This window comes from Camelina sativa, chromosome 15 (genome assembly GCF_030686135.1).
Source record: "Camelina sativa cultivar CO46 ecotype springtype chromosome 15, ASM3068613v1".
NCBI lineage: Eukaryota > Viridiplantae > Streptophyta > Magnoliopsida > Brassicales > Brassicaceae > Camelina > Camelina sativa.
The window spans coordinates 20,126,446-20,136,743 of NC_141894.1; positions in this window are offsets into that span (position 1 = coordinate 20,126,446).

Sequence of the window (10,298 nt, forward strand, 5' to 3'; positions counted from 1 at the left end):
CTAAACAATGTTTTCCTTGTTTTAGCCTGTTTTGGGACAAAATGGGTATAAGTGGCTTGTAAACTCTCCACATCTATCTCAAACTCTTATAACTAGTCAGTTGCATTGGACTAAGACACATTTTAACCCCATAAACACTAACATAGCTGTTTACAGCTTCTAAGTAATGTTTTCTTGATTTTAGCCTGTTTTGGGACAAAATGGGTATAAATGGCTTTTAAACTCTTCACATCTATCTCAAACTCCTATAATTAGTTAGTTGCATTGGATTAAGACACATTTTAATCCCAGAAACACTAACAAAGCTGTTTAGTGCTTCTAAGCAATGTTTTCTTGGTTTTAGCCTGTTTTGGGAGAAAATGGGTATAAGTGGCTTTTAAACTCTCCACATCAATCTCAAACTCTTATAATTAGTTAGTTGCATTGGATTAAGACATATTTTAACCCCAGAAACACTAACATAGCTGTTTACAGCTTCTAAGCAATGTTTTCTTGGTTTTAGCCTGTTTTGGGACAAAATGGGTATAAGTGGCTTTTAAACTCTCCACATCAATCTCAAACTCTTACAATTAGTTAATTGCATTGGATTAAGACACATTTTAACCCCAGAAACACAAACATAGCTGTTTACAGCTTCTAAGCAATGTTTTCTTGGTTTTAGCCTGTTTTGGGACAAAATGGGTATAAGTGGCTTTTAAACTCTCCACATCTATCTCAAACTCTTATAACTAGTCAGTTGCATTGGATTAAGACACATTTTAACCCCAGAAACATTAACATAGCTATTTACAGCTTCTAAACAATGTTTTCTTGGTTTTAGCCTGTTTTGGGACAAAATGGGTATAAGTGGCTTTTAAACTCTGCACATCAATCTCAAACTCTTATAATTAGTTAGTTGCATTGAATTAAGAAACATTTTAACCCCAGAAACACTAACATAGCTGTTTACAGCTTCTAAACAATGTTTTCCTTGTTTTAGCCTGTTTTGGGACAAAATGGGTATAAGTGGCTTTTAAACTCTCCACATCTATCTCAAACTCTTATAACTAGTCAGTTGCATTGGACTAAGACACATTTTTACCCCATAAACACTAAAATAGCTGTTTACAGCTTCTAAGTAATGTTTTCTTGATTTTAGCCTGTTTTGGGACAAAATGGGTATAAATGGCTTTTAAACTCTTCACATCTATCTCAAACTCCTATAATTAGTTAGTTGCATTGGATTAAGACACATTTTAATCCCAGAAACACTAACAAAGTTGTTTAGTGCTTCTAAGCAATGTTTTCTTGGTTTTAGCCTGTTTTGGGACAAAATGGGTATAAGTGGCTTTTAGACTCTCCACATCTATCTCAAACTCTTATAATTAGTCAGTTGCATTGGATTAAGACACATTTTAACCCCAGAAACACTAACATAGCTGTTTACAGCTTCTAAGCAATGTTTTCTTGGTTTTAGCCTATTTTGGGAGAAAATGGGTATAAGTGGCTTTTAAACTCTCCACATCAATCTCAAACTCTTATAATTAGTTAGTTGCATTGGATTAAGACATATTTTAACCCCAGAAACACTAACATAGCTGTTTACAGCTTCTAAGCAATGTTTTCTTGGTTTTAGCCTGTTTTGGGACAAAATGGGCATAAGTGGCTTTTAAACTTTCCACATCAATCTCAAACTCTTACAATTAGTTAATTGCATTGGATTAAGACACATTTTAACCCCAGAAACACTAACATAGCTGTTTACAGCTTCTAAGCAATGTTTTCTTGGTTTTAGCCTGTTTTGGGACAAAATGGGTATAAGTGGCTTTTAAACTCCCCACATCTATCTCAAACTCTTATAACTAGTCAGTTGCATTGGATTAAGACACATTTTAACCCCAGAAACATTAACATAGCTGTTTACAGCTTCTAAACAATGTTTTCTTGGTTTTAGCCTGTTTTGGGAGAAAATGGGTATAAGTGGCTTTTAAACTCTCCACATCAATCTCAAACTCTTATAATTAGTTAGTTGCATTGGATTAAGACATATTTTAACCCCAGAAACACTAACATAGCTGTTTACAGCTTCTAAGCAATGTTTTCTTGGTTTTAGCCTGTTTTGGGACAAAATGGGCATAAGTGGCTTTTAAACTTTCCACATCAATCTCAAACTCTTACAATTAGTTAATTGCATTGGATTAAGACACATTTTAACCCCAGAAACACTAACATAGCTGTTTACAGCTTCTAAGCAATGTTTTCTTGGTTTTAGCCTGTTTTGGGACAAAATGGGTATAAGTGGCTTTTAAACTCCCCACATCAATCTCAAACTCTTATAATTAGTTACTTGCATTGAATTAAGATACATTTTAACCCTAGAAACACTAACATAGCTGTTTACAGCTTCTAAACAATGTTTTCCTTGTTTTAGCCTGTTTTGGGACAAAATGGGTATAAGTGGCTTTTAAACTCTCCACATCTATCTCAAACTCTTATAACTAGTCAGTTGCATTGCACTAAGACACATTTTAACCCCATAAACACTAACATAGCTGTTTACAGCTTCTAAGTAATGTTTTCTTGATTTTAGCCTGTTTTGGGACAAAATGGGTATAAATGGCATTTAAACTCTTCACATCTATCTCAAACTCCTATAATTAGTTAGTTGCATTGGATTAAGACACATTTTAATCCCAGAAACACTAACAAAGCTGTTTAGTGCTTCTAAGAAATGTTTTCTTGGTTTTAGCATGTTTTGGGACAAAATGGGTATAAGTGGCTTTTAGACTCTCCACATCTATCTCAAACTCTTATAATTAGTCAGTTGCATTGGATTAAGACACATTTTAACCCCAGAAACACTAACATAGCTGTTTACAGCTTCTAAGCAATGTTTTCTTGGTTTTAGCCTGTTTTGGGACAAAATGGGTATAAGTGGCTTTTAAACTCTGCACATCAATCTCAAACTCTTATAATTAGTTAGTTGCATTGAATTAAGAAACATTTTAACCCCAGAAACACTAACATAGCTTTTTACAGCTTCTAAACAATGTTTTCCTTGTTTTAGCCTGTTTTGGGACAAAATGGGTATAAGTGGCTTTTAAACTCTCCACATCTATCTCAAACTCTTATAACTAGTCAGTTGCATTGGACTAAGACACATTTTAACCCCATAAACACTAACATAGCTGTTTACAGCTTCTAAGTAATGTTTTCTTGATTTTAGCCTGTTTTGGGACAAAATGGGTATAAATGGCTTTTAAACTCTTCACATCTATCTCAAACTCCTATAATTAGTTAGTTGCATTGGATTAAGACACATTTTAATCCCAGAAACACTAACAAAGCTGTTTAGTGCTTCTAAGCAATGTTTTCTTGGTTTTAGCCTGTTTTGGGACAAAATGGGTATAAGTGGCTTTTAGACTCTCCACATCTATCTCAAACTCTTATAATTAGTCAGTTGCATTGGATTAAGACACATTTTAACCCCAGAAACACTAACATAGCTGTTTACAGCTTCTAAGCAATGTTTTCTTGGTTTTAGCCTGTTTTGGGACAAAATGGGTATAAGTGGCTTTTAAACTCTCCACATCTATCTCAAACTCTTATAACTAGTCAGTTGCATTGGATTAAGACACATTTTAACCCCATAAACACTAACATAGTTGTTTACAGCTTCTAAGCAATGTTTTCTTGGTTTTACCCTCTTTTGGGACAAAATGGGTATAAGTGGCTTTTAAACTATGCGCATCTTTCTTAAAGTCTTATAATTAGTTAGTTTCAATGGATTAAGACACATTTTAACCCCAGAAACACTAACATAGCTGTTTACAGCATCTAAGCAATGTTTTCTTGGTTTTAGCCTTTTTTGGGACAAAATGGGTATAAGTGGCTTTTAAACTCTCCACATCTATCTCAAATTCTTATAACTAGTCAGTTGCATTGGATTAAGACACATTTCAACCCCAGAAACACTAACATAGCTGTTTACAGCTTCTAAGCAATGTTTTCTTGGTTTTAGCCTATTTTGGGACAAAATGGGTATAAGTGGCTTTTAAACTCTCCACATCTATCTCAAACTCCTATAATTAGTTAGTTGCATTGGATTAAGACACATTTTAACCCCAGAAACACTAACATAGCTGTTTACAGCTTCTAAGCAATGTTTTCTTGGTTTTAGCCTGTTTTGGGACAAAATGGGTATAAGTGGCTTTTAAACTCTGCACATCAATCTCAAACTCTTATAATTAGTTAGTTGCATTGAATTAAGAAACATTTTAACCCCAGAAACACTAACATAGCTGTTTACAGCTTCTAAACAATGTTTTCCTTGTTTTAGCCTGTTTTGGGACAAAATGGGTATAAGTGGCTTTTAAACTCTCCACATCTATCTCAAACTCTTATAACTAGTCAGTTGCATTGGACTAAGACACATTTTAACCCCATAAACACTAACATAGCTGTTTACAGCTTCTAAGTAATGTTTTCTTGATTTTAGCCTGTTTTGTGACAAAATGGGTATAAATGGCTTTTAAACTCTTCACATCTATCTCAAACTCCTATAATTAGTTAGTTGCATTGGATTAAGACACATTTTAATCCCAGAAACACTAACAAAGCTGTTTAGTGCTTCTAAGCAATGTTTTCTTGGTTTTAGCCTGTTTTGGGACAAAATGGGTATAAGTGGCTTTTAAACTCTGCAAATCAATCTCAAACTCTTATAATTAGTTAGTTGCATTGAATTAAGAAACATTTTAACCCCAGAAACACTAACATAGCTGTTTACAGCTTCTAAACAATGTTTTCCTTGTTTTAGCCTGTTTTGGGACAAAGTGGGTATAAGTGGCTTTTAAACTCTTCACATCTATCTCAAACTCCTATAATTAGTTAGTTGCATTGGATTAAGACACATTTTAATCCCAGAAACACTAACAAAGCTGTTTAGTGCTTCTAAGCAATGTTTTCTTGGTTTTAGCCTGTTTTGGGACAAAATGGGTATAAGTGGCTTTTAGACTCTCCACATCTATCTCAAACTCTTATAATTAGTCAGTTGCATTGGATTAAGACACATTTTAACCCCAGAAACACTAACATAGCTGTTTACAGCTTCTAAGCAATGTTTTCTTGGTTTTAGCCTATTTTGGGAGAAAATGGGTATAAGTGGCTTTTAAACTCTCCACATCAATCTCAAACTCTTATAATTAGTTAGTTGCATTGGATTAAGACATATTTTAACCCCAAAAACACTAACATAGTTGTTTACAGCTTCTAAGCAATGTTTTCTTGGTTTTAGCCTGTTTTGGGACAAAATGGGTATAAGTGGCTTTTAAACTCTCCACATCAATCTCAAACTCTTACAATTAGTTAACTGCATTGGATTAAGACACATTTTAACCCCAGAAACACTAACATAGCTGTTTACAGCTTCTAAGCAATGTTTTCTTGGTTTTAGCCTGTTTTGGGACAAAATGGGTATAAGTGGCTTTTAAACTCTCCACATCTATCTCAAACTCTTATAACTAGTCAGTTGCATTGGACTAAGACACATTTTAACCCCATAAACACTAACATAGCTGTTTACAGCTTCTAAGTAATGTTTTCTTGATTTTAGCCTGTTTTGGGACAAAATGGGTATAAATGGCTTTTAAACTCTTCACATCTATCTCAAACTCCTATAATTAGTTAGTTGCATTGGATTAAGACACATTTTAATCCCAGAAACACTAACAAAGCTGTTTAGTGCTTCTAAGCAATGTTTTCTTGGTTTTAGCCTGTTTTGGGACAAAATGGGTATAAGTGGCTTTTAGACTCTCCACATCTATCTCAAACTATTATAATTAGTCAGTTGCATTGGATTAAGACACATTTTAACCCCAGAAACACTAACATAGCTGTTTACAGCTTCTAAGCAATGTTTTCTTGGTTTTAGCCTGTTTTGGGACAAAATGGGTATAAGTGGCTTTTAAACTCTCCACATCTATCTCAAACTCTTATAACTAGTCAGTTGCATTGGATTAAGACACATTTTAACCCCAGAAACATTAACATAGCTGTTTACAGCTTCTAAACAATGTTTTCTTGGTTTTAGCCTGTTTTGGGACAAAATGGGTATAAGTGGCTTTTAAACACTCCACATCAATCTCAAACTCTTATAATTAGTTAGTTGCATTGGATTAAGACACATTTTAACCCCATAAACACTAACATAGCTGTTTACAGCTTCTAAGCAATGTTTTCTTGGTTTTACCCTCTTTTGGGACAAAATGGGTATAAGTGGCTTTTAAACTATGCGCATCTTTCTTAAAGTCTTATAATTAGTTAGTTTCAATGGATTAAGACACATTTTAACCCCAGAAACACTAACATAGCTGTTTACAGCATCTAAGCAATGTTTTCTTGGTTTTAGCCTTTTTTGGGACAAAATGGGTATAAGTGGCTTTTAAACTCTCCACATCTATCTCAAACTCTTATAACTAGTCAGTTGCATTGGATTAAGACACATTTCAACCCCAGAAACACTAACATAGCTGTTTACAGCTTCTAAGCAATGTTTTCTTGGTTTTACCCTATTTTGGGACAAAATGGGTATAAGTGGCTTTTAAACTCTCCACATCTATCTCAAACTCCTATAATTAGTTAGTTGCATTGGATTAAGACACATTTTAACCCCAGAAACACTAACATAGCTGTTTATATTAGAATGTACCAAGGAGGAGAGAGGAGAGGCCGGTAAGGCCGAGCCTTGGAAGAAGAGAAGAAAGGCCGGAAAGGCCATGTAAAGGCCGGTAAGGCCATGTCCGTGTCCGTGAGCGACCATGTACCGTGTCCGGTACCATGTACCGTGTCCGTGAACGGACCCATGTCCGGTGAGCGGCCAGTTAGGCCGTGAACACATTGAAGAGAAGGCCCGTCCGTACAGGCCCATCCGTACAGGCCCGTCCGTACAGGCCCGTCCGTACGATGAAGAGAAGGCCCGTCCGTACAATGAAGAGAAGGCCCGTCCGTACGGTCTCGGCCCTTAGGCCTGCGCTCGGTCCAGTAGATAGAGAGGCCGAGTTTGAGAGGAGGAAAGCGAGGCCCTACAAGAGAGAGAGGCTTATGGGAAGATCACATGTGCCCTTGGTTGGTGAAGGAAGGAAAGGTCACTCTCACCAACACCAAATCGAGAATGTCACTTTCATCACTCTCTTCTTCTCTCCAACGGTCATATGGCATTTGTATCTCTATATTAAGCTTTGTATACACTCTCATATGGAACACAATCACAACATTATCTAATAGAAGAGAAACCGTTTTTCCCTCTCTACTTGTGTTCTTGTTCATATCAACAATGTAGAGTGTTTAGGAGATTAGCGGTTAGAGGCTGCCCTTAAGGCAGCCTATTCTCTTCTCAAATCCACCTAAACTCTTCTTATTTACTGCTTTACTTAGCCTAGATTACTGATTCTTAATCCTCCTTCTCCTAAGTATACAAACTCTAAGTGCTGTGATACTAGAAGAGGATAAGTCTCAAACTAGTGCTTCTCCTAGTTAGGATCCGCTTACTCTCTAGTATTTGGGTTCTATCTAGCCTAGTTTATGGGGAGTTCATCACAAGTTGATGTTCTCTCCTCCCCCTTGAGAATGAGTTAGTTTGTTGTGGGTAAAGGGGGATTCATTCACCAAGTGTTTGTCTACCCTCTCTTATGAGCTTTGTCTCATAAATCCCAACATGGTATCAGAGCAGGCTCTGTTCTTGGTGACTCAAACTCGTTCTCAAGTTGGTTCTCTTAGGAGTTAGCTTAATTAAAGTTTTAATCCTAGCCTAGGTGTTAAATCGCTTAGCTTAGTTTCTTTAAAACTTTAATTTTGCTTTTGTTGTTAAATCGATTCTCTAGCAGCTCAATGTTGAGTAAGCTTGGTCTTGGGTCTTTTTAGAGTTCATAGACCAAGTGTGTGAAAGAAATCGATTTTAAAACCTCATCCTTAGGCTTCACCGATTGGGTAAAAGCTTGGGTTTAAATTGAGGTGGTGATGAACCAAGGAGCAAATTGTTCTTGTTCTTGGTAAGGATTCACGTGTTTTTAGGCTTGTATAGAGCCACGAAATCCTTAGGATTTTTCCTAGGATTCTCTTAAGATTTAGTTAATTTTCCTTTAAAGGTTTAATTTTGCTTTTGTTAAATTTCCTTTAAAGTTTAATTACTAAATCACTTCTTCTTCTTCTCAAGGTTGAGAAAGCTTTGTTTCTGGTCATATGGTGTGTCCAGATTCACGCTTGAGGAAGAGAGAGATCTTGTTTTTCGCATATATGGTATGCTTGGTCAAATAGATTAAAGCTGGTCCAAGGATGCATTCTTTTAACCGATGGACAATAGGGTGTTCCAAAGGCCTTTTGTTTCTTCTTTGCTTGGGACCACGAAAAACATCTCCTATATGTTATTTTCGTGGATCTAAAGCCTTAAGATCTTGGAGAACACTTTGTTTAAGTGATTCTACCATGAAATTTGTCTAAACCGTTGGAGAAATTAATTTTCCAAACGATCCATGTGTTTCAGCCATTAAAACACCAAAAGAGATTGTCTTGTTGGTTGTTCTTGGCTGTCAAAGATGTCTCAAACTCAAGAAAACAGAGTATAACTCTGTCCATTGGAACTCTTGAGCCCAATTCTACTCTACACTCATCTTATACTACCCCCCCATACTCTCTTATACTCTTGGTTACTTATTCTCTATTCTCCATTTACACTCTACACTCTACACTCTATACTCTAATCTCTAACAATCTCTTGTTTAGAATCTGTTCCATTGAATTTGGTTTCAGTTTCAACCTTGAAGATTGTGTGGAGCTCACTTGCTATCTCAAGAAGAAATGGCGAGGTTGAAGGCTACAAAGAAGCCATGAGAAGGCGCAGCACAATGCCTGGAGTTAGAACCAAGGGCCACCAAGTCTTTGTTAAGCTGGTGGAAGGTGATGAATCAGCCCAAGAGCATGTGTGTTAGCGCCAAGTAGTTGATCGGATGTGCACCAGACTTTGAGGAAGGTCAAGCACAAGGTTTCAAGGAAAATGATGAGATGTCAGCTCATCATCAAGTCAAGGGTACGGGGGAGATAGACATTATACTCACCGCCCCTCACATTCTCTGTTCTCGGCAACAAGCAAATCTCTGCCGAGACGTCTCAAAGATCGACTCGGACGAAACCCTTCCACTGCGATTCAGCTTCCGCGTTCTTCACCAAAGTTCTAGACCACAGAATTATCTTGCCAGTGGAAGTGAAATCATACCATTCCGAGTAGCCGATCAAAAGTTATGCCCGATTCAGTGGGCATATATCAGTCAGTAGCGGTCTCAAGAAGAGAGGTCAAAACCGCAACAATGATCAACACTCTCTCCCTCCTATTCATAAAAACACCAAAAGGCTGTGCTCTAAACCCTACTCTCTTTAAATTCCTAATTATTTTTAGTTCCATTGCTAGTCTTTACACTTCCATATGATTTTTCTTAAATTGTCACACTTATAGAAATTGTCTTTGATATTCCTCATAGCATACACTTACACTTTTCTTCTTTATCACTTGTTTAAAGGGTAAAGGAGACTATGAGAGCCTCAAAGAAATTCTAAAGGTGCAAGGATGGAGATCATAAGGAAGGTGCCAAAGGCAAGGTGGGCTAAGGAGAAGTAGCGGTTCAAATAATGAAGAGAAGAGAGCTGGTTCTTTTTAAACCAAGGTCAAGGGACATCATGGATAGTGGAGGCTATACTCTTTTTCCCTTTAACAAAGTTTTATCCCAAGAGGTTTTCTTTGTTGAGGTTTTTAATGAGGTAGACTACACTACTCCACCCTTGATCTTTGGTCCCCATGGTGTCCCACCGATCAAGCGTGCGGGGGAGTATTAGAATGTACCAAGGAGGAGAGAGGAGAGGCCGGTAAGGCCGAGCCTTGGAAGAAGAGAAGAAAGGCCGGAAAGGCCATGTAAAGGCCGGTAAGGCCATGTCCGTGTCCGTGAGCGACCATGTACCGTGTCCGGTACCATGTACCGTGTCCGTGAACGGACCCATGTCCGGTGAGCGGCCAGTTAGGCCGTGAACACATTGAAGAGAAGGCCCGTCCGTACAGGCCCATCCGTACAGGCCCGTCCGTACAGGCCCGTCCGTACGATGAAGAGAAGGCCCGTCCGTACAATGAAGAGAAGGCCCGTCCGTACGGTCTCGGCCCTTCTCTTCATCGTACGGACGGGCCTGTACGGACGGGCCTGTACGGATGGGCCTGTACGGACGGGCCTTCTCTTCAATGTGTTCACGGCCTAACTGGCCGCTCACCGGACATGGGTCCGTTC